The sequence below is a fragment of the Lissotriton helveticus genome, chromosome 5_1 (assembly GCF_964261635.1).
Source record: "Lissotriton helveticus chromosome 5_1, aLisHel1.1, whole genome shotgun sequence".
Classification (NCBI taxonomy): Eukaryota; Metazoa; Chordata; class Amphibia; order Caudata; family Salamandridae; genus Lissotriton; species Lissotriton helveticus.
The window spans coordinates 1,751,877,311-1,751,902,899 of NC_136065.1; positions in this window are offsets into that span (position 1 = coordinate 1,751,877,311).

Here is a 25,589-nt window from a genome sequence, read left to right on the forward strand (position 1 = left end):
GTCTCCGAATCAGATCCGCTACTGCCGTACCCGAGTCGGAGGCCTTCCGGACGGGATCGGAATCGGCCCCTAAGTATAAGGACATAGCAATCCCAACATTCTATACCATAAACAAGGCAGGAGAGAACACATGAAATACAGTGTGTGTGATAATACATAGCAATACATAGAACACCATATATTTCCCCCTTTAATAAAAAATAAGAATAAAAAAAAATGAAAAAAAAATTGTGCAACAAAAGTTAGACAGTAACTAATCATGAATTTTGTTTGGAATCCTTCTTACTCTACAACTTTGTCGTAAGTTGACATCAGAAGAAGATGAAGACTGCAAACTAGAAGCATTGTCAAGTTGCGTGACCTTGGCAAGACGGAAAAATTCCACCACTGACCATTGTCAAGCTAAACAGCATGGCCCTTAATTTCAGTAATGTAGTGAGGTTGTCTAAATTTCGACATTCCTTTTTGTAATAATAAAGGATCTTTAACCCTAACCAAATCACCAATAGTAAACCCAATCACTTTCCCTTTAGCAGATTGACAAAGTTCATCAGATCTAAGACGATTGGAGTTGTCAGAAACTATTTTAGCTTTAGAAGCTTCAGCAGAAACAGAAAAATGATCATTAAAAACATTGAGTTTCCAGAAGGGGCACAAAGAGGAAGAAACGTTTCTGCCCCTCATCAATTTGAAAGGAATGGAACCTGAATAAGAATGGGAAGTGATCCTGAGCGCCCTAATCATGTTACAAACAGCAGTTTCACAATCACTATGACTATTGAGGGTACTCTGCACACAATCAACAAGAACCCTATTAAACCTTTCAACTTTGCAATTGGATTGGGAATGATAGAGAAGGGTGCGTAGATGATTCACTCCCAATTTGGACAGAAACTCTTGCATGGAAACAGAAGTGAATTGCACTCCATTATCAGTTAATATCTCTTCTGGGAGGCCCTCTCTCGAGAACATTTCTTGCAGGAAATGAATGACAGCTTTGGAATTGGGATCAAATACGACTCTTACTTCCACCCACCTGGAAAGATTTTAAATAAGCACAATGAAATACCTCATGCAGTTGGGAAAAACATGAAACAGACTAAGAAGATCAACAGAGATTTTTTGCCAAAACCTGGCTGGATACGGGACAGGTTTGGGTACTGGAGTGGTAGTAGTGAGATACTTATCACTGTAACAACACTGTACACAATTCTTAACAAAGTTATCAATGTCCCGGTCCATACTGCGCTACCAGAAATCGTTTCTGATTCTGCGCTTGGTAGCATTCATCCCCAAGTGACCAGAATGAGATGTTTCCATTATTCCCACTTTGAAGACAGCAGGAGCAATACGTTTATTGTCTCTGACCAGCAAATCATTCTCGATAGATAGTTCATTAGAGATTTTACAGTATGGTTGTTATTCAATGGAAAGAGCTTTCACTTTGGGCCATCCCTTAACAACAAAATCCATCATCTGCCTCAAGACGGGTTCATTGGATAGAGCATCTTGCCAAAGTGACATGTCAAGACAAATGATATTATCATCCAAGTTGGCAATAATACACTCTTCAATGTTATCTGGAATGTCAGTAGTAGTTTGTAGATTGTCCATCGGGAGTCTGGATAGAACAATCTACAAACTACTACTGACATCCCAACAAACTAGTTGTTTTACTATCAGTAGGGGCACGCGGCAGGGGTGTCCATGTTCACCCCTGCTGTTCGCCCTGTATATTGATCCATTTCTGAGTAGAATAGAGGGAGATCAGGGTATAATACCAATAAGGGCTGGGGATGCTATTTATCGCACATTCGCATATGCAGATGATATTGTCATTTTAACATCTGATGTTTCATCCGCTTTTCGTACACTCAAGGATCTGGCTAAGCAATTTGGGGTGGTCTCTGGGTACAAGCTGAATGTATCCAAAACTCAGGTGGTGCAGACACATGATATGCCAGTGTCGAATGCCCCGGTGGTTACTGAAGCTTTGTATCTGGGAGTTTCTATAACTGCTGCGGTTGAAGCCATTCCAGATTTAAATATTCTTCCGGTGATCGAGGCGGCGAATACTAAATTAGAGCGCTTAGACCATCTTCATCTTTCTCTCTATGGACGGTGTAGTGTTCTTAAAATGTTAATACTTCCTAAGTTTTCATATTTATTTAGGACTATTCCTTTAGTATTTTCTCAAAGTGGTTTGAGGAAGGCAGATAGGGTCTGCTGTAGGTTTTTGTGGGGGGATAGACAGTCTCGCAGAGCAGACAAGTTCATGTGCCTTCCACGGGATCGGGGGGGCTGGTCGGTTCCTAATTTAGTTTTGTATTACTGGGCAGTGATGGCCCAGTCGAGGGGAGCATTATTACTTGGAGAAAAAGCTGTGGTTCCATTGTTTAATCGTCCGACCATTTTTGAGATAGGTTTGGGAGAAGGGGCCATGGGCATGTTGCTGGAGGTTCTGGAGCCAAGCTACTATAAAAAAAACTAAATTCAAGGTTATTATAGCTGCATTTACCATCTGGCAGAAAATTAGGCGGAAACTATGTATGCCAAGTATTAATATTTACACACCTTTTAAAGCTGTTCGACTACTACCTGGCATATTTCAGGATCCTACTATGGGTAGGTGGCAAGCACAGGGAGTTCAAGTAATAGGGGATTGTATAGGGGATGTGCTGATGTTATCTTATGGTACTATAAAGGATAAATTTCAATTGTTACCACATAATTTTTTAAAATATTTACAGATCCAAAGCTTTCTTTGTAGACAATTGAAGGCCGAACCAGACATACTTGACAAAATTCCCATTATAGAATTGATCCATAAAAGAGCTAGAATCGGCACAATATATCAATATCTATTGTCTGTTCTCCCAGATGATATGCTTGCCCAGAGTACTAAATGGGAAGGTAAGCTTGGAAAAGACTAGCATAGATTTAACACCGGTGCTGGAACTTGCTTGTGAGGTTTTGGTTTCTGGATCTCTCAGAACTCAAAGCTACATGGCAATTCTGGACCTATACTATACACCAGCAAAAATCTCAAAATGGGGTAGCAGGGGAGATTCGTGTGCAAGGTGTGGGTTATACGCGGCGGATATTATCCATATGTTCTTTTCTTGTCCCTCCCTCTCCAGATTTTGACAGATATTGAGGGGTTTATTAATACTAGGCTTAAGATTAGGTGTAATCTGACTTCAGAACTGGTGATATTTGGCTGGGATTCTGGGAGTGGGGAGGCAGTTAGTAATACGCAACCTGTATCTGCTTTATTATTTATTGCTATGACCCAACTTCGGTTGTGTATAACATCTCAGTGGTTATCCCCTGAAGCTCCCACTTTTTTGAATTGGCGAGCAATACTGTTGGCCATCTACAGGTTGGAATTTTCAGTTTTCTCCCTTAAGGGCATGAGGAGGCGACAGACGGCATCAAAGATTTGGCTACCGGTTGAGGACTGGATTAAAGGAATTGATTAAGATCTGTTCTTTTTTTTAACAGCTTTGTGGACTCTCAATTATGTACTCAATATGATGGCTTTTGTTTCAATTCTTTCTTTGATTAATTAATGCCATGAATGTACTTTTGACTGTAAATCTCTGTCAATAAAAACTTTAAAAAAATAAAAAGGGGAGTCTGGATAGAAAGTCCATCCTGACATTTTTACTACTAGCAATATGAAGTACAGCAAAAATACATTCTAGAAGTTTGGTGGACAACCCAGCTAATCTGCCCGTAGAGTTTTTGATTTTAGAACCAGAAAGAATGTCTACTGAGGGTTTATGGTCCGTCCTTAGCCAAAACTTCCTTCCCCAGACATAAGATTTAAACTTTTCAACTCCCCATACACAGGCTAGCATCTCTTTCTCTAACACTGAATACCTTAATTCAACTTCTCTTATTCTCCTGGACACAAATCCTACAGTGATTTCGTTTCCACCATCCATCTGAGATAAAACTGCACCCATTCCATAAGCAGTGGAAGCAACAGTAATGAAGGTGTCAGGACCTTCCACGTAAGCTTGAAGAGCTGGGGCCGACAAAATACGCTCTTTGATTAAAATAAAGTGTTCTTGACATGTGGCTGTCCAAATGAATTCTGACCCTTTTTTAATAGGTTTCTAAAACACTCATTAAGACTAGAAAAATTCCAAATGAACTTAGAATAAAATTCACACAGACGAAGAAAAGATTGCAACTGGTAATTGTCCAAAGGATGTGGGGCAATAACAATACCCTCAACTATGCTGGGTTTCAGTTTGACACCATCCTTGGTGAGCATGTGACTAAGATATTCGATTTCATTAACTGAAAAAATACACTTATCTTCTCTCAGGGTGACATCATTGTTCTGGAGAGTTTGAAAAACAAGATTCAACACTTGGTTATGTTCAAATTCTGTGTTCGTATGTACAAGAATATCATCCTGGAATATTAAAACTTTGGGAACCTGTTGGAACATCATAGTCATAACTTCCTGAAAGACAGAAGCAGCCGAGGCCAGTCCAAATGGCATCCGGCAAAATTGAAATGTACCATGAGGTATCACAAAAGCTGTAAGATGATGGGAATGTTCGTCAAGAACTACCTGATGGTACGCTGATCGCAAATCCAATTTGGAAAACCATTTGGACAGACCTACAGGAGTGCTAAGGTCATCTATACGAGGTAATGGAAAATTCTCTACCCAAATTGCATTGTTGACAGATCTTTAAATTAATACATACACGAAGTTCTCTAGACCTTTGTTTTGCTAAAACAATGGGTGAAAACCTGAGTGTGGCATCAACATGTTCAATTATGCCATCATCAATCATTTTGTTAAGCATAATAGTAAGATCACTACTTATACTGGAGGAACATTCCTTAATTTGTGTTTGACTGGGGGTTTACCCTCTGTAATTTTAATAAAATGCACACAATCTTTTATTTTTCCAATCCTATTTGCAAAAACCTGAGAGTAATTATCTTTCCATTGAGAAGAATCAGTATTTTTCCGACCAGGTCCTATGATAATTCCAAATTCAGCTTGGTGCCACCATCCTAAAACATTGATGCCTTTAAGAGCAACATAAACTTTGCCATGGATAGTTTTGTTTTGAAAGGTAAAATCAGCCCAATAATAGCCTGCAAGATCAATCATGCTACCCTCAAATGCAGTAGTAATGACATCAGGGGGTAGCAAAACCATTTTTGACGAAGATTGTTTAAATGTATTAATAGAGATAATGGTGATTCTAGCACCTGAGTCGATGAGTAAAAAAATATCATGAGACTGGATGGTTACCTGAAACAAGGGATCCCCACATTTTTTATCTGAATGTACATTGTTTATGTTTAAATATTCAACTGAAACAGCAGATAAAGACAATTCTTCCATTCTTTTATCTGATTCATCAGGAATTTCTTTGGAAGGTAGATCTTGAACACTTCTAACCGGGAAACATTTGCCCCCCTCTACACACCTTGCCAAAGTGGCCAGTCTTTTTACACTTCTAACATTCTTGGGAAATAGCAGGACAATTTCTGAAATTGGAAAGATGAGAAGGCGAGCCACATCTGTAACAGTGAAAACCAGAGGAAGCACGTACAGAAGACTTATTCCTGTCAGGAATATCTTTGCCTTTTTTAGGCTTGGATCCGAAAGCTTTAGAAGTTGGCATGCTAGATCTTTTAACCGGTGCACTTCCTTGTTCATAGAATGTGATGTCACAGTGTTTGCACTCAACATACAGGAGCGAGTAAAAGTAGACTGGAGCAAAGTGATGAAAAATTGACTGCCTGAGTCCAAGAAGCATGAAATGAAGGGTAAAAATCCAGGCAAGAAGACATAGAATCCGGGGCGATATCTCAAGACTGTGCATGCTGAACTTATAACAACGCAAACAAGGACTGGAAGGCGCAGATGCCGGAGCGGTATCACATGGCAGAGCATGTAGAGGAAAGAAACTTGCTCAGTTTGGTTTCCTGGATGACGAGATATTGTGGCATCATGCAAAGTGTCCTGGGAAACCAAAATATGTGACGAAATGCGAGCGTGTTTCAGGAAACAAAGGCACGCTGGAGATGAGGCACACAGAGAATTTAAAAGTCAACACGGGTGCGTATGAATGCTAACCCGATTTGTAAATCTGGACAAAAGTCATAGAAAAACAAGTGCAGAAAACACAGGCGCTAGTTTAAAAATTGAACTAAAGACAAAGTGAGCAGTGCAGAGTCTTAAATAAATGGAGGCAGGAAAACAAATCGATCTCTGGGCCTGTTGGGAAAACAAAAGAAGCGCAGTGCCTTAATAAAGTAGGAAAGCTTGAAAAGAACTGCATTTTCCAGAAAGACATGTCCAAATCCATAGTCAGTTGCCAATTGTAAAGATGTAGTCCACCACAAGTAGAGTAGAGCAGGAAGGTTTATTCCAGCAGCAGATATACAAATCTAACGGGCCGAGAGGATCAGCACCAACTGAAGCTGATGTTCTCATCCACTGTTCCGCACATTCTATAACAGCATAACACTAACTATAAGGACATAGCAATCCCAACACTCTATACCATAAACAAGGCATGGGGAGGACACATGAAATACAGTGTGTGATAATACATAGCAATACATGGAATGCCACAGGTCTTTACTTGGACAAATGTGCAACCATTGCCAACTAGAGACCCCCATTTTTAACAAGACAACTTTCGATAACCTATAGCAATAGCAACTGTGGGGCCAAAACCAAATTTGCCACTTCTATGACAGCAGTAAAATAGAATTATTTACAATGCAACCTGTAAAAACAGAGGTCTTGCTATTCAGAACAGATAGACTCCCTGGCTGGTCAACCAGTTCTTCTGCACCCTTTCCCACACTGGATTGGCCAGAAACCTAAGGGTCCTAGTAGACACATGTCTATCCCTTAAAATCCCAGATCTCACCTGTCGCAAAAATTGCATGTTGGATATTGAGGATGCTGAGCACATTTCTTAAACTTCTACCTCAGGAAGCTCAGAAGACGGTTGTACAGGCATTGATTCTATCCAGGCTGGACTATGCCAATGTTTTTTAAATAGGACTCCCAGATTATCTGACTCCCAGATTAAAAAAAACTTCAGAACATGGCTGCCCATCTGCTTTTCAACCACTATACACACACCTACTCACTCAATACCACAAACAGCTGCACTGGTTACCAGTAAAGAAAATGGTAACGTTTTAAGCTATAGCAGTAGCACACTTGGCTTTCTACAAAATACACCCCTCTTACTTGCTAGAAAGATTTACCAGCTACGGCCCGCAAAGATCCTTGCGCTCTCAGTCGCACGTCTATTGTCCATCTCCCTTCACCAAAAAGAACATGTGGGCTCTTTCATCCTGTTCTGTGCTTGCTGCTAAACATTAGAACGATCTTCCATTTCCCCTGAGATGCATATCAGACAAAAAACTGTTCCACAAACACCTATAAACCTACTTTTTTAAAGAGTAGATTGCTGTTGACCCCTATGATGGCCGTCTACCTCAGCGCCGGCACACTCTAGTAGTAGCTATGTGTTTATAAACTTCTTTATATATTCAGACCTACCAATTCAGTATTAGAAAGGGGCATGTTTAGGGTTTCCCTTCCTAATACTGAATCAGAATGGTTTGTATTACTGTTTTGTGACCGAATTCCGGTCGCAAACCAGTAATACTTTGCCACTAGTTTAAAACTGGCGGTAACACATTCGCAAAAAAGAAGGGGTCTCCCAGGAAACCCTTTCCCCTTTGAAAATGTAAATAAAAATATTTTTGGAGAGTCTGCAGTGGTCACACAGACCACTGCCTACTCTTAAATGAAACTGGAAAGTTTCATTTTTTTTCTTTTTATATACACCATGTTTTTCTGTAAAAAAAGGGCTGCATTTAAAAAAAAAAAGAAAAAGTTCTTTTATTAAAAAGTAATCACAAACATGGTGGTCTGCTTTTTTAAATTGCGACCTACCTCATTAATATTCATGAGGTAGGTCTATTTGCGACCCACTAGGAATCGTAAATTAAACTCATAAGAGGTTCATACACTAGGAATACTGATTTCCTAATTGCGATTCAGGAAGAATTGCAATAGGAAATCTGTATTCCTAATGTTAGCACATCTAGCCCTAAACCCCTTCTCGTTTGGTAGGACATTACTGCTTGAGCATGTTAACATGGAAGGTAAAGGAGACTTACTATAACACATTTTTAATTGCACACATTGTAAACCAGCCTTAGTTAGCTGGTTAGGGTTCTTTTTCTTTACATGAGCATGATATTCCATAATTACTCATGGTTGGGTTTCACACATTTATTTACCTTTTTGTTCTCCACGTTATGCGTTTTTATCCATTTGAGACTCGTTTGAACAAAAAATGTCTTGCAGGAGCTATGAAACAGATGTATTGCACAGCTGCAAGACAATTTCTCTACAAACCAGTTTCACAGCGATATCTCATATGATGTTTTGTACGTGTCCTTGCATGTAATTTAATGCAGACGACCAGTAAAGTGTATTCCAGCGAGTGCTCCTAATTTTAATCAACAATATTTGTAATTCAAAATGAAAAATAAGTAAATTCTGGCTACTGTACTGATTAGTAGGAGCCACTAGGGCACTCAGTGACACTTTCTGTGCTGATCAGTCTCCCACTTATACCTCACAAGATTTTTTTTTTAATGAGCAGTGCACTCGGGTAAAAGACATAAAAAGTTTTTTTAAAAATTGGTAATGCAAATTTTATGAGTTTCACTTTCCGTGATATTCCAAATTTTGCTGCTGTGATTTCAATTTTGTCTATGTCTACTTTAGATTGAAAGCTATCTGTGTAGCATGTGACTATACAGTCCCGTTTGGATGCTAGGGGGGCGTATGCCATGAGAAAATCCTTTATCATGGTGGGTATTGTTTTTAATTCTGCTGAGGGATTAAATTCCTTGCACAATCCACAGTCTTAAGTGTGGTCAGGTGCGGTACCTCCTCTCCATGTATGGGATGGCAGAGCCGGAGGGCAAACATACTGTATCTACTATTACTTTACAGAAGATTGAACCAGAGGTGCATTGGAGAAGCAATTCTGCTATCAACTGCCATATTGGCAGTGCTTGAGTTAACCAGTGAACTTGATGTCAGCTGTCCACCCTCTTGGGTCTGCCTCTGAGCACTTTAACATCACCTACCATCCAGAAACAGTGTTCCAAAGGTGAATTACCTTCAGAAGCAATATAGAAGTGTTGTGTTATTGGCATTTTGTATAATGTGCACAACTGTTATTATGGTTTGTGCACTGATACACCATATACTCCATGATTATAGTGGGCCTAAGTATCTTTAATGTGTAATCCAAAATTAAAGCTAGCAGTGAATTGAAAGCCAAGAAGATCACAATCTGTACAACTGTGCAAACTTTCCATGGTACTGAAGAAGCAGGGCCGGACTGGCAGTAGGAGGAACTGGACGTTTCCCGGGTGGGCTGCCAGGGTGGGGGGCGGTTTTTGTTTCCAGGGCCGGTTTTACTGCCTAGCTGCGATATCGACCCCCTGTTACAAAAGCAGCAGCATGGTTTCACACACTTCCCCCCTCTCATCTCCACCCCGCAGCAGGCCCGACTCAATTGCCATGGCCGGTTTGAGTTCTAAGTCCGGCCCTGCTAACAAGGTATTCCAGTATTTTTTCCGCACTGGAATTATTTTTATTTCTATGTTTGTTTCAATTACCCATAGTCTTGTGCCTCTTTATAAGGCTTATTTACAAACCCCTGTTGCCGCTTGTGCGTAACCTTTGATATGGGAAAAAGTGACGCATGAGGCCTGTAACTAACTCCCTATGTTAGAAAAAATATGAAGATGGAAAACATGTATCAAAGAAGGGGCTATGCCTTTCACTTCTGAATCGTTCTCACACATGCTTTAAAAAAAAAAAGGGTAAAGGAGGTCACATTCTAGTTGTGAGCTGTGACTGGTATGCCCACCAGGTCTAAACAGTCTGACTCACAGATGTAACCCAGTTTTGTGAAGAAGTCCTTGATTAAACTTAGTTGCTTGAACCAGTTGACAATACTTTCCACAAGTGTGCCTTAAAAAGCTGCAACAATTTGCAAAAAAGAACTTACATAAGGACTTAGAAGTCCACACCAATTTAGTTTAAATTAATTTAAAAATCAAAACAGGTCTGTTACACACCACAGAAAGCTGGTAAAAATTATATGAAATGCTACTGAAAATAACATTAAAATTGAGCCAAAAAATGTCCAAGTTTATCTAGACCTTGAGTTCACGTTTTAACATCAGATTCATTACAAATTAAAATCAGTTCAAAGAAACCTGTTGCATTTACTTAATCTGTGCCCAAAACAGGACATGTACAGCCCCTCCACTCATACTGTGCTATTTGTGAGAGCCTTTTGAAAAGTTAGTTACAGCGCAAAGCAATTACCAAATGTGAAGTCGCTGTGAAACCTGACAGATGCGCAGATGGCACTGGAATGCCCTGTAATAGGGTTCCAACAGTCCCAAAAAAGCTATGGAAGTAGCGGAAGTGAGATCATGTGGTCTTCAACCTCATGACAACACAGAAAGTGATATATTCACACATTTGACACTGAATTTCACACGCCTCTGAGAGAGCACCACTCTGGGCACACCCACGGATCACAAAAACACTTCTGCGTAAGGCAAATGGCAATTGACTACTGTTTGAATCAAGTACTTCCACACTGTGTAACAGGCTACCCATTCACTAATGAGCTTCCGCTCCTTATCAGTTATACGAAGCGATATTTAATTGCAACTACAATAAAAATGCTGCTAAATGTAGATTAAAATTACGAAATGGAGAAAGAACCCTACTACAGAATGTGCAAAACTGGTGATGCTTAATTTGCTTTTTCGTGACACATAATTTAGTCAACCACATTGAATAATTTGATTTTCCTTTGCCACATAATGTCTATGACCTCGCATAGAAGGCATTAAATCCTCACATATGAGCAAACTGAAAAGAAGAAAACATCACATATAAGCAAAGTGAATGCTTGACAATTATGTAGTGCTGAAGGAGGCAACATACATGAACACTACTGTATTTGAAAAAAGAAACCACTAACTGTGAATGTCTTCAATGCGGGAACAGTTTAAAAGGTTGAAAAAAAAATGATGCACTTTTGGCAGCACAGCTCACAGGCCCACAATGGATTGCTTGATTCCAGGAAAAACAGGAAAGCCTGATGAAGATACAGTTCCCTCTAATTTATACCTTTTCTACTAGTATAAAGACGAGTGGAGAAAAATATCTAAATCCCGTCTGCAGGACAAACATATACCATGCTTATCAATCAATCAATCAATCAGTGACACTTATAAAGCGCGCTACATACCCGTAGGGTCTCAAGGCGCTGGGGAGGGGGGGTGCCGCTACTGCTCGAACAGCCAGGTTTTCAGCTTCTTCCTGAAGGAGAGGTGGTCTTGGGTCAGGCGCAGGTCGAACGGGAGGGAGTTCCAGGTCTTGGCGGCCAGGTAGGAGAAGGACCTTCCTCCTGTAGTCGCTCTTCGGATGCGGGGGACGGCGGCGAGGGCGTGGTTGGCTGATCGGAGGTGGCGTTTGGGAGCGTAGAAGTTGACTCGGCTGTTGAGGTAGCTCGGGCCTTGGTCGTGTAGGGCTTTGTGTGCGTGGGTGAGGAGGCGGAAGGTGATTCTCTTGTTGATGGGGAGCCAGTGAAGGTCTCTCAGATGACCGGAGATGTGGCTGGATCGTGGGATGTCGAGGACGAGTCTGGCCGAGGCGTTTTGGATCCGCTGGAGTCTCTTCTGGAGCGTGGCGGTGGTCCCGGCGTAGAGGGCGTTGCCGTAGTCCAGTCGGCTGGTGACGAGGGCCTGGGTGACGGTCTTCCTGGTCTCTGTGGGGATCCACCAGAAGATCTTCCGTAGCATGCGTAGGATGTTGAAGCACGCCGAGGAGACGCTGTTGACTTGCCTGGTCATGGAGAGGGAGGAGTCCAGGACGAAGCCCAGGTTTCGTGCATGGTCTGTCGGTTTGGGTGCGGTGCCCAGGGCGGGAGGCCACCAGGAGTCGTCCCAGGCGGAGGGTGAAGAGCCCAGGATGAGGACCTCCGTCTTGTCCGAGTTCAGTTTCAGGCGGCTGGTCGTCATCCACTCGGCTACCTCTTTCATCCCTTCGTGCAGGTTGGCTCTGGCGGCGGCGGGGTTGTTGGTCAGGGAGAGGATCAGCTGGGTGTCGTCGGCGTAGGAGATGATGCTGAGGTGGTGTTTGCGTACGATGGCCGCGAGGGGGCTCATGTAGACGTTGAAGAGGGTGGGGCTCAGTGATGATCCTTGGGGGACGCCGCAGATGACTTCGGAGGCCTCTGATTTGTACGGTGGTAGGCGGACTCGCTGTGTTCTTCCGTCGAGGAAGGAGATGATCCATTCCAGCGCCTTGTCCTGAATTCCGATGTTGCTGAGGCGCCGTATTAGGGTGCGGTGGCAGACCGTGTCGAATGCCGCGGAGAGGTCTAGGAGGATGAGGGCCGCTGTTTCTCCATTGTCCATCAGGGCTCGGATGTCATAGGTGGCGGCGATGAGGGCGGTCTCGGTGCTGTGTTTGGCTCTGAAGCCGGACTGTGAGGGGTCGAGGGATCCGTTCGTCTCGAGGAAGGCGGCCATCTGCTTGTTGACGGTCTTCTCGATGACTTTGGCTGGAAACGGGAGAAGCGAGATGGGGCGGTAGTTCTTGAGGTCGGCGGGGTCTGCTGTTGGTTTCTTGAGTAGAGCGCTGAGTTCGGCGTGTTTCCAGCTTTCGGGGAAGATGGCGGTGTCGAAGGATGTGTTGATGATGTCTCGCAGGTGGGGTGCGATGACAGCGTCGGCCTTGTTGAAGACGTGGTGAGGGCAGGGGTCGGTTGGTGATCCGGAGTGGATGGAGTTCATCGTGCGGATGGTGTCTTCTGTGCTGATCGGGGTCCAGGCGTGGAGGGTGGTGGTGGGGGGGGGTGGCTGGTCGGTCGTGGTGTGCGTTGGTTGGTTGTTGAAACTGCTGTGTATGTCCGTGATCTTGTTGTGGAAGTATGAGGCGAGGGAGTTGCAGAGGTCTTGCGATGGGGTGATGTCGTTGTTTCCTGCGCTGGGGTTAGAGAGCTCTTTCACGATGTTGAAGAGTTCCTTGCTGTTGTGTGCGTTGTTGTCCAACCGGTCCTTGAATGCTGTTTTCTTGGCGGCTCGGATCAGCTGGTGGTGTTTCCGGGTGGCCAGTTTGTAGGAGGTCCTGTTGTCCGGTGTCGGGTCCCTTTTCCAGGCTTTCTCGAGGGCTCGGCAGTCCTTCTTGGAGCTCTTGAGTTCGTCGGTGAACCATGGGGCCTTCTTGCTGCCGGGTCTGCTGGGCGGGGTCCTCAGCGGGGCGAGTTCGTCCGCGCAGTTGCTGATCCACTTAGTGATGTTATCGGCGGCCTGGCTGGGGTTTGCTGAGCTGGCAGGAGGGTGTTGGCTCAGGGAGGTGACGAGCTGGTCTGCTGTGATCTTGTTCCAGCTTCTGCGGGCGGCCTGTTGCTGGTGGTGGTGGGTCGTCGTTCTCTTGAAGGTGAAGTGGACGCAGCTGTGGTCCGTCCATTGAAGCTCTGTGGCGTGGCTGAAGTCGATGTCTGTGCTGGATGTGAAGACGGCGTCGAGTGTGTGTCCGGCGAGGTGGGTGGGGGTGGACACCAGTTGCTTGAGTCCCAGGTTGGCGAGGTTGTCGAGCAGGGTGCTGGTGTTGTGGTCGTTGTTGTTCTCCAGGTGGAAGTTCAGGTCCCCCAGGAGGATGTAGTCAGCGGAGGGGAGGGCATGCGGGCTGACGAAGTCGGCGATGTCCTCGCTGAATTGCGTGCGTGGTCCAGGGGGACGGTAGATCAGGGTGCCTCTGAGGGTGGTGTTCGGGTTGGTGTGGATCTGGAAATGCAGGTGTTCGGCGCTGGTCAGGGTGTTGTCGGTGCTGGTCGTGAGACGGATGGTGTTCCTGTGGATGATGGCGATGCCTCCTCCCATCTGGTTGGCGTTTCGGTCCCTCCGGACGATCTTGTAGCCCTCCGGGATAGCGATGGCGATGTCGGGGGCTGAAGAGGCGTTCATCCAGGTCTCCGTGAGGAAGGCGACGTCAGGGGCTGTGGCGTCTAGGAGGTTCCAGAGTTCGATGGCGTGTCTGTGGACGGAGCGGGTGTTGAGCAGGATGCACTTGAGGTGGGTGCTGCTGGAGTTCGACTTGGCGGGTGCTGGTGCGAGGCAGGTCCGGGTGCAGGAGAACTTGCAGGTGTGGCAGCTGAAAGGTCCGTGGGTGTGTCGTGGTGTGGCTTGATGGCATTCTGGGAGTCGGCCGGAGTTGAGAGCGATGAGGGTGGCGGCGGAGTACGTCAGGCGGGTCGGTCGGGGTCTTCGAGGTCCAGGGGTCCTGGCGCTGGTCGCGATCCGGTCGCGGACGGGCGCAGACGGGCTTACCTTTGGCGCGCCTTCGGCGCACAATCGGCGCGCCCGCTGCGCGTGACCGCTGCGCGTTCGCACGGTCGCCATTTAAGGCGAAGTGCGCGGGTGGGCGGGGCAGCTGGGAGGCGGAAGCGGAGGAAAAGGGGCGTGGTCAGCGGTGGTGGCGGGAAGCGGGGAGCGGGGAGGGAAGGCGGGCAGACAGGAAGGAGAGCGCGAAAAACGGGCAAACGTGACTAGAACAAGAGGCACAGGTGCAAGAACAGGACGCTAATACAGGAAGTGAACAGGCATAAAATGATATACAAGAGCAGGACAGACGGCAGCGGCGTTAGCCGGCCACGAGGCAGGGAAAAATACAAGCACAATGGTTAGAAAAAACGAGCAAAACAGACGGCAGCGGCGTCAGCCGGCCACGAGGCAGGGAAAAATACAAGCACAATAGTTAGACAAAACAAGCAAAACAGACGGCAGCGGCGTCAGCCGGCCACGAGGCAGGGAAAAAATACAAGCACAATAGTTAGACAAAACAAGCAAAACAGACGGCAGCGGCGTCAGCCGGCCACGAGGCAGGCAGCGAGGCAGAGGGCAAAGCGGGGTGGCACACGCAGCAGCTGGCGGCCGTGCGGCGCGGGGGTGTCCCACAAGTGGGTCACACTCACCTGCGTCGCACGGTCGCCATTTAAGGCCAAGTGCGCGGGTGGGCGGGGCAGCTGGGAGGCGGGAGCGGAGGAAAAGGGGCGTGGTCAGCGGTGGTGGCGGGAAGCGGGGAGCGGGGAGGGAAGGCGGGCAGACAGGAAGGAGAGCGCGAAAAACTGGCAAACGTGACTAGAACAAGAGGCACAGGTGCAAGAACAGGACGCTAATACAGGAAGTGAACAGGCATAAAATGATATACAAGAGCAGGACAGACGGCAGCGGCGTTAGCCGGCCACGAGGCAGGGAAAAATACAAGCACAATGGTTAGAAAAAACGAGCAAAACAGACGGCAGCGGCGTCAGCCGGCCACGAGGCAGGGAAAAATACAAGCACAATAGTTAGACAAAACAAGCAAAACAGACGGCAGCGGCGTCAGCCGGCCACGAGGCAGGGAAAAAATACAAGCACAATAGTTAGACAAAACAAGCAAAACAGACGGCAGCGGCGTCAGCCGGCCACGAGGCAGGCAGCGAGGCAGAGGGCAAAGCGGGGTGGCACACGCAGCAGCTGGCGGCCGTGCGGCGCGGGGGTGTCGGGCTTGTATTGCTGGCTGACAAATTGAAACCGTAACAACTGTTTCCTGACCGACAGCCAACAGCTGCCTGGAACGCCTCCTTATGTTTTTTTACATAAAGAAGCAAGAAATTAAGCTATACCAAGTTTATATTTTGTATTTATTTGCTGCTCTCAGACAGTGCAACTCTTCTGTCACTGGTGCTATCTTAGCGACCTCCTTTTGCCTTTATAATGATGGTTGACTGTATATTTTGCATTCTGTCTTTTTCCTCTAATCTTGTAAATTGGTTTTCACTGTGTATCATGAATTCTCAATAAAAAAATAAAAAAAATAAAAAAGCTATCTTAGCGACATCTAAGGCCAGGAGGCGCAAAGGAGTGCCAAGGGTATCAAGGAGTAAACCAGGAGTCGCCGTTTTAACCCCTGGTGGCCCAAGGACATGAGGATAGATCTCTGATTCACAATGAAGCAAACTAGACAGGAAGTAGGCATGGTCCACTAGCTGCAGGGGATGCAGCGGCCGCATCTCCTAGCAATGGCAGTAGCTCCAGCCCCAGCTAACCATCAGGAGTAGGAGGGGCCTAAGAAAGCTGATGGCGGCTGTTTGTTTACTTGAGCCATGACTGAGCCACCGCCCGTTTCCAGACATTACCTCGCACCCCTCTCCCACCACACCTCCAGGCTGACAATCTCGTCTTCAGGCCCCCAAACACAGTGGTTGGTGATATGGTCGGCTAATTGCTGGGGGTCTGCTATAAGCCACTCTCTGAAGTCCACTGCAAGCCACCACCATAAGCCGGAGAGGCGGAATGACAGTGGAGAGGCCGCCTCAACGGAAGGTGAAGTGTAAGACTTAGGTTGAGTAAAGTGAATCACAATCTGCAAAACTTACTTCGGTATCTCTTCTCTCCAACAGCAAAACTGAAGCTAAAAATATCCTGGTTCAACTTTAGCTGATCAATCTGGCTGTCCAAATGAAAAGGGAATACTTAGCTTTGGGACCATCTTTTATATGTAACACATATACTTCTGCTTCATAGACTTCAAAGCTGCTTTTGATAGCCTTTCCACAGGTTCCTTGTTGCGTAAGCGTCACGATTGGGGCATCCCGGCCGACCTACTGAGCTCGATTGTGCAGCTGTATTCAATCACTTGGGTGCAAGTCAAACTAGGGGATGACCCGCACATTTCAAGGAAGATCCCAGCAAACATAGGGCTGAATCATGGTTGTATACTCACCCCCATGCCTTTCAACCTGTACATAGCTTACATGACCTAGGCCTTAGACAAAGTTAATTATCATCCTCCCTAATTGAGAGGTCACGGCTTGATGCATCTGCTATATGCAGATGAGCTCGTGTTGCTAAGCCATACAAAAATCGGCCTTCAATGCCAACTTTCCTGTTTGTGCAGCTATACCATCAGGAACAGCCTTGAAATAAACCACAAGAAAACTATGACGTTGACTTTTGGAAAGAAAACAGTACGTTTGGGCAGGTGGCACCTCAATGGGGAATGGCTTCTGCACAGTGTTGAGTATAAATACCTGGGCATTCTTCTGGACTGTCAAGGGTCGTTTAAATCTCACCAACTTTCATTGAGAAGGAAAGGCACCAGTCTTATCCTTGCCCCCACGACTCTTGCCCAGATCCTCATGAAACCGAGCCAATGCCCTTACTCCAGGGGATGAAAGCAGAGGTCACTCCTGCAATCTCTTATAGAAGTAAAATCACCCTGGGCATTGAGGCCGCATTGCTGGAAAAGATTATCACTCAGATCTATAAGCTGCCCTGCGGCTGCCAAAGCGAGCATCACCAGCACAAATAGGTCTGGAGTTCTATACATTAAAGCAGCCCTGGGCCGGAACGGCATATTTGTACATTTTTGTCACAGGATAAGACTCACCCCGCCCAGACAGCATGTAGAGCCTGTTGGCTGAATTTAGACAGCTCAGGATCGTAGTTGAAGCATCATCTCTAGGTCAAACTAAAAGATCTCGCGCTTACAGAAGCCTGGGGAAAGAATCTTCCACAATCCAAATTCAAAACGATCACAGCAATTACTGTGAAAAGGCTTTCAAGGCTGGATGATTGGACAGTATTGAGCAAGGGCTCTCACGCCTGGGCAGTAAGCAACTCCTACGCCCTGTGGAACCAGTAGAAATATATAACTTGCATATACCCGCTCTGGCTTAAAGCTAAACTTGCAGCACTCAGACTGGGGAAATGGAACACACGGGTCCATGTAGTCTTTGCAGTCAGGGCGCAGAGACCATCATTCACATCCTATGGATCTGCCCATCACTGCTTCACCTAAAAAAAGACTTGTTTTGCAGATACCTTGGGGCATATTACCAAGGCAGGCGAAATGAAATTATCGCTGCTTTTGCGGCCGTTTTCAGCCGCAAAGCGGCGATAATTTCATCACCCTATTAGCAAGCCGTCGCTAACATCAGTTAGCGACAGCTTTTAGGTGATAGGGAGCGGTTTGGGGCCCGCTTTGCATGGCAGCGATATTTATCGCTAATGACATGCAAAGTGGACGTACCCAACCTGTAGCGACTGAAAGCAGTCGCTAACATCGCTATCGCCTATTATTAACGCAGGCATAGCGAATAAAATATTTGCACTAAGCGCGAATATCGCCAAATCCTAACGCCTGCTCAGACCACTTCTTAGCCTGTATATCCAATGGGAGGTGGATATTCAGGTTAAGTCCCTATTAGCGATAATGCCTGAATATCGCAGAATTACCAGCGATATTCACGCATTTCGGCGCTATTGCCGGATATTTTATCGCTTTGGAGATAAACGTTGCTAATAGCACGTTATCTCTGTGATAAAATTCGGCGATGCGCGGCGATAAAAAAAATGTTGCTAAGCCTATTTAGCGATAAATATTGCTAGTTGTTGATAATATGCCGCCTTGTTTGCCTTGGAGTTCGAACATGCTGTCAGGCTGCCATCGCGAGCCTGTACCCAGTGAATACCATTTTAAATGTTAAAACAGTCACATTTCTTTAGGCAGCTGCTATAAAACTGGGGTTCATCACACCATCGGCGGCTCAGAGCCCAGACCCCAAAACACTCATAGCTCTGCACAGCTGTTATAAAATAACTGAAGCGCTCTTGCAATAGTCCACGGTTATCTCTGTAATTTGCACAATGTGTAAACCACCAGTCGGCATTCAGTGCATACCACATAAGCACTTGATGTTAACATAATCGTTGGCCTGAGTGGGCCCTCAACATCGCTCATGCACCGTTCAGCTGCCGCCCAACAATTGAGTACCTTTGGGATATTTCATGGCTGCCCCAGCACCTTGCACTTTCCATTTGCTAGGACTCAAAAAATGAATGATATACGGAGCGGCGAGCAAACATTTGAAGTACTTTTGGGATTGTTCATGGCCGCTCCAGCACTTTCCATTTCTCATAGCTCAAAAATTGTTCTGCGGAAAGTACAGTCAACATTTGAAACATTGTTTGGACATTACATGGCTGCCCCAGCACTTTTGGACTTTCTATTCGCCAGGGTGCCAACATGAATGCTATGCAGAAGGCCTAGCTTCCACCGAACGCATGAAACTATCTGAGGTCATCTCGCTGCTGCTTTGGCATCCTCGCTCCTTTATGTTAGCTCTGGCAGCCAAAACGAACGCTATGCTGGCACTCTTTTCATCTGCCCAGTGACATGCACGTTATTCTCCACTGGCCCTAACCAATCTCTTTTGGGGCACAGGGGCACATTTAAATGTCCTACAATGTATTTTTAATACCCTATTTTAAAATTGTTTCCTTGAATTTGTATTTATGGGATATCATTCTGTAAAAGTTTTAGCCAACTGCACAATAAACATTACATTACATTACACAGAGTTTCAACAAAAAATACATGGTAATCTATTGTATTGAAGCATTTAATACAGCACCTCATTCTCCAAACAAGACACAAATGCTAAAATACCTGTTGTACTTGTATAGTAGAGTGTGTGTTCAAAGACTGGACTTTGTGGGAAGAGTTTTTCTAGGCTTTGGGTACGGAAGGGGATCCCAAGAGTTGTGTGGTGAAGTTATGAACATAGTTATATTTTTTACACGAGATGGGAGAAGTGGATTAAGAGAGATACTCATATTTCCCACAGTTGAGTAGGAGGAGGAAGCTGATATTCCCAGGGGTTACAGAAGTATGATTGTGTGTGCACCCAGTGTGGCCTATGTGGGATGCTTTTTGATATTTTGCATGAGTTCTGGTATGATGCTCCAACATGTGTTCAGGAGAATGTGTGGCTGAGCTTAGACGTGGGTTAATGCGGGGTGACGCAGGAGAGATAGGGTGTAACATTTTTCGTTAAGGTGCTTACAAACGCTGATAACTGGAATCCACCTTCCCTATTTTTTTTTTTTGGAACATAGCTGAACGCTTCAAATTTGGTTTGGTTCATTTATAAATCAGATGGTACAAACGAAAGGTGACGTTACAATATACAGTGCAATGTGTATATTCCTGCCGCGTCGACTGCCAGATGCAAGATAAAATATGAGTTTTACAAATGGTTGGGCCCCTTATTTGTTCACTGTTTCGTCCCTTATCCGAACTCTTGGCCGCTACCCAGAAAACCTGTGCACAAATAGCTGACTCAATAAAGATGCAGTTTAACAATGTACAAAATAAAATGCATTCACCTTAAAACGGAGCACATGTTCCACCTAATAAGAGCCTGCAGCCACAAGAGAAGCCAACATTCCAAATGTCAATGGCACGAATGTAGCCTGAACACAATAAACAGAGGGGCTTCTTCCCAAAATAATTTAAATTATGAAAATAGACATTCGTTTGCATTGCGAGCAGATTAATCTAAATGCAATGATATATTCTGCACAGCAGGTCGGGCTTCCCTACACTTCTCCATAGGTTATATACTATGTAGCACGTGCTTAGGGCTTCAAAGGAATATTCACAATCACTGAAGTCGAACGTGACTCTAAGACATCTTGTAATGAGGTGTGGTAAGGACTTATGGAGTAATTCTATGACTGAGTGCTATCACAAAAATTTCTCAAAAACCTTAACTGTATTAGTGCAATGTGAAGAACATAACATCTATATTGACGTATACAATAAAGCGGCCGATCAAAGCACGTTATTACATTTCTCAAGTTGGACAGTTTTTGCTGTAATTTTACCAGACAGTAAACTTTTTTCAAGCGTATTACCCTCCAGAAGAACCTAAATGAAGGAAGATATTCAAAAAGATTGTACCAAATAAAATTAAAATATCGTTGCACACACCTATCAAAGCTTTAAAAACCCCTAGACCCAAATAGGATTGCGCTTACTATATGTGAACCTACTTTCAGGCCACTGTCCGATAAATTAAAATATGATCAAAAAGAGATTACACGTTCTTCTGTCCTTAAATGTACCCTTGCTTTTTCTTTCAAAAGTTTTCTCAACTTGGGAGATTCAGTAGTGAGAGCCCATAATAAGAAATATAGATGCGGCTGATATAGCATAAGTAATGTCAATAAAAATTAAATTGAGTGCAAATTGCTGGCAAAACAATGCATCAAAACTGCCTTTTAAACTTTAACAGCATGGATGTCATTTACAGCATCGCCTGCCCTTGTGAAAAAATACTAAACTGACATGAAGACTCAGCCTCTAAAAATGGATTATACACCATAAATCAAAATGTAGGTATAAAATTCAAAATGGTCTATTTGTAAATCACCATATGGTAGCAGGCCATTAACCACATGATCTAAAAAGGACGACAGAGGCCATTGCAGGCACAGATGACTGAGTGGGCCACATTGAAAGAAAACTGACTTTTATAGAATCCTGTTTCATATAAACGGTAGGAACTTCTACTAACAGACTGAATAATGCTGAGGCGCTTAACATTCTGATGATGCAATGCTAATAATTTAAACATCTTAATGAATGTATTATTAATGTAATTAACAGGGCAACCGATACTATCATGAAATCAATTAAATGCTATCCCTTAGGAGTAATAAGATATTTTATGATGATTTGATGAAAACACACAACTTGTGTTTTCCGAATATGTTTGTTTGAAAAGTTTTATATAGCGCTGGCTAAACCCAGAGGTATCAGAGCGCTTTACAAGAGGAGGTACCATAGATTTCAAAACATAGCTACATAGTTACAACATTTCAGGTAAATGATAACTGGAGAAACAAGAGTTACAATGGCATTCAGGTAAGGGGAAACAGCAGACACGGGAGGGAGGTTCGGGGAAGAGAGTAGAAGAGAGTAAAAGAGGAGGAAAAAGTGAAAAAGGAAAGAGGAGAGGGAGGAGGAGTACTTTGGCAAGGGGCACATTCAAAGGAGGCCAATTAAGGCTTATACCGCTGTGTGTGAATCCCTGAACACTGTGGACTCCTCAGAGGGGAATCTGAGACTCCAGGGCAGGAAAGCTGGATCCTTCCCCAACAACGGGAGAGGAGTATTTTGGCAAGGGGCACATTCAAAGGAGGCCAATTAAGGCCTATACCGCTATGTGTGAATCCCTTAACACCGTGGACTCTCTCAGAGGGGAATCTGAGACTCCAGGGCAGGAAAGCTGGATCCTTCCCCAACAACGGGAGAGGAGGGCTGTGGCAAGGGGCACATTCATGGAGGCCAATTAGGAACTGTAGGTCGGAGGGTGAGGACCAATCGAGCAGAAAGGGGGAAATGAGAGTAGGGACGCTGGTAACGATGCCTACTGTCCAAATCAGATATCTACAAGATCTAAAATGGGAGGTCAGGCAGTAAAAAGCATGTTAAAAGGGTGAAAGAGCGTAGGCAGAATAAGGAGATCACAGAAGCATTGGAGACAAATGATTGCAGAGGGAAAGGGAAGATGTGGCCCTGGGAGAAAGTTTGGTCACCATATTAAGGTCAAGGAAGGTACAGGCAATCTCAACAGGGACGGTCACCATGGGTGCTGGAAAGACCCAGGGAGATAGTGAGCTGACAAGGGTATTGGTAAGAAACACAAATTAAACCTATTATACAAAGGAAAGAAGCAGTGTTGTACAATATGCATCATAATATTAAACATGAGGATAATCGGGGGATTGGACATGACATAAGAAGAGAGTGGGGAGCATATATGGCATAACATAAGAGGAGAGGGGAGAGCATAGGTAACAGCAATATTCATTTGGCGATGCATAGTTCATTGGAGAGGGAAGACGATCAAAACGTAGTCCCGGTGGGGCCAGAGGTATGGTTGAGGTCACAAGATGGCGGAGCGGGACAGGACTGACCATCAGAGATGGTCACAAAATGGTGGGCTGTTAGAGGTCGAAGCCAAAGTCCAAAGAACTCGATTATTACCTCCTCCCGGCACCTCAGAGTAGTCCCAGTTGTCTTGCAAGCCGGGCGGGATGGCAGTGCAATGGTAAAAACACCGGCACCTCGGACCTCACTCTGTGGAAATGGGGGTGCGATGGAGCATGTCCCCGTTCAAGTGCGTGCTCGAAGCACCTGAATTAGTGAGGCACAAGCTCTCCCTGAGGATCCTTACAGTGGAATCTTCAGGGAAATAGACTGTAAGTCCGATGTGTGTCCCCCACAGAAACAGTGAGCCCTGGAGGCTGAGGCACTTTGATTATAGCACTTGGAGGAGGCAATCATGATAGCAACTCTTCATGCCTCTGTCTAAACCCTCTCACCCTCAGCCAGCAGTTTAAAGATGGCCGCTGCAAAATACACAGATCCACTCTAAAATGCAAGAGTGGAGTGAGAACTAGCACCAGTGTGGGGAGGCATAATGATTGATGCGTCTAGGCCGATGGTGTGGGGGGGGCAGCCTAGTGAGAGAACAGCCTTTAGTTACTTTCCAGTGGGATACAGCCCACCATTTTAGGCTCAGGAATAGTCAGGTAGATGGGCAGTGAACTCCCGCTCGAGAGCTTGCAGGGCAATGCACCCCAGTGTCCCACTGCTGCCTCATGCTTACTGGTCATGTGGGAGTCATTAAACGTGTGTCTCCCGGCAGAGATCATGCTTTCTGCCTCGTTCCTTCGACATCCCGCACCTCATGGAGAGGCATGCACATCGCGGGCACCAGTGTTGGATGGTTCATCCCAGTGGCAGTATCTCAAAGCGGATTGGATCGGGCCTAGAGCCTAAACACGTGCGTGGCGCTCTAGTTTCAGAGCTCCAACCAGTGCGGAGGTTGTCATTTTCTTCTTTGGGGCAGACCAGAACGGGCAGATCGGACCCTAGGGCCACAGCATTACGGGAGCGGGGGAATGTAGCTGCGCTCCTTACTTTTCCCCGTGTAGAGCTCAGACGTCCAGCAGGCAGGCACAGACATTTAATCAATGAGGGTGCCCCACAAATCTCGTCCGTCGGGAGGAACCCATTGTGGTGCACACTCTCACCTGCACGGCTGGTGCTCTCAATCCTAGCGCCAGGTTGACCTTTGGGCGCATTAAGTTGATTTATGATTATCTGATAAGGGAACATGGACAACAATGCCTTCTGAGGGTATATACTACAGATGGCCAAGCACTATACCAAGATACGTTTTTCTTTCTTTTTAGAACTTGGGGTATCTGGTTGGCCGAGTATACACCCTGTCCAAGCTGGAGCCACAATCTTAGTTAGGGTAAGTTAAATATGCAACCTAAATTAACCTGCACTCACCCTCTGGCAGCTTGGCAGAGAGCAGTTGGGCTTAATATAAGAGGCAATGTGTAAAGTATTTTTGCAACACTTACATTACAGTAACACAATGAAAACACCACAAAAACGATTACATGCCAGCTTTCAAAATTATAAACCACACAGGCTTTGCAGTGGAAGGCCTGAATTTACAGGATTTCCGAGTGGGTGGTACAATCAGTGTTGCAGGCCCACTGGTAGCATTTAATTTACTGGCCCTGGGCACATATAGTGCACACTACTAGGGAATTATAAGTGAACTAAATTTGCCAACTCTGGATAAGCCAATGTCACCATGTTTTAGGTGCAGAGCATATGCACTTTTACACTGGTTAGCAGTGGTAAAGTGCTCCGACTCCCAAAGTCAGCAAAAATTAGGACAAAGAGGTAAAAAGGCAAAAAGTCAGAGGAAACCACGCCAAGGATGCCATGTCGAACACTTCTGGTTTGATATTATTACAACATGCAATTATGGCCTCACGTAATTCAGCAATGCAAAATCCAACAAACATAGTTTTAGTAATGGGTCCCCAATGGTTTTAGAATCACTAGTCTTAATATGGATTAGTTCGGGATGTTACTAGGTTCACCATGCTGTTGTCATTCATATATGACTCTGTTTACTTACATCTGATGAAATAGATAACATGGCATTCCATGGGCATTCATTGACTTTCAATAAATGTGCCATCATTCCTCAGACATGATTCTCCGTTACAATATAAATGAGCCTCATTACCTTTTGAGTCCAGCTTTCACAATAGTTTAAATTGACGCTGAGATTCCTGATCACTTCACCGGGAAAGGAGGTGGCCCAGGTTCTATTGGCCACCTGACAGTGGTGTAAAGAAACTTGAGGGGACTCCCCTGCAAGGTACGTGGAGGGGCCCCCTACGATCTCAATCAGGACCTCTCCGGCCGAAGTACTGTGCTGAGGGGGGCCCCCTGGAGCTTGGGGGCCTGCTACATGGCAGGGGCTGCGGGGGCCTGTGTTACGCCCCTGCCATTAGAGCTCATTCTAGAGATGGTGTTTAGTTCCCAATAGCAACAGTTCATTATATTTGAATTTAACTTAAGATGATTTTTGTAAATCAAAGAGGCTAACTCTGTAAGCCATTTACTGAATTTAAGCTAAATAGCATCATTTTCCAAGGTAAATGCAAATATCAGTAGGTTGTTGTAAGTGTATGAAAACACTTTAATGCCATAGCCCCGAATCAGGGATGCTAGAGGGGTCATATAA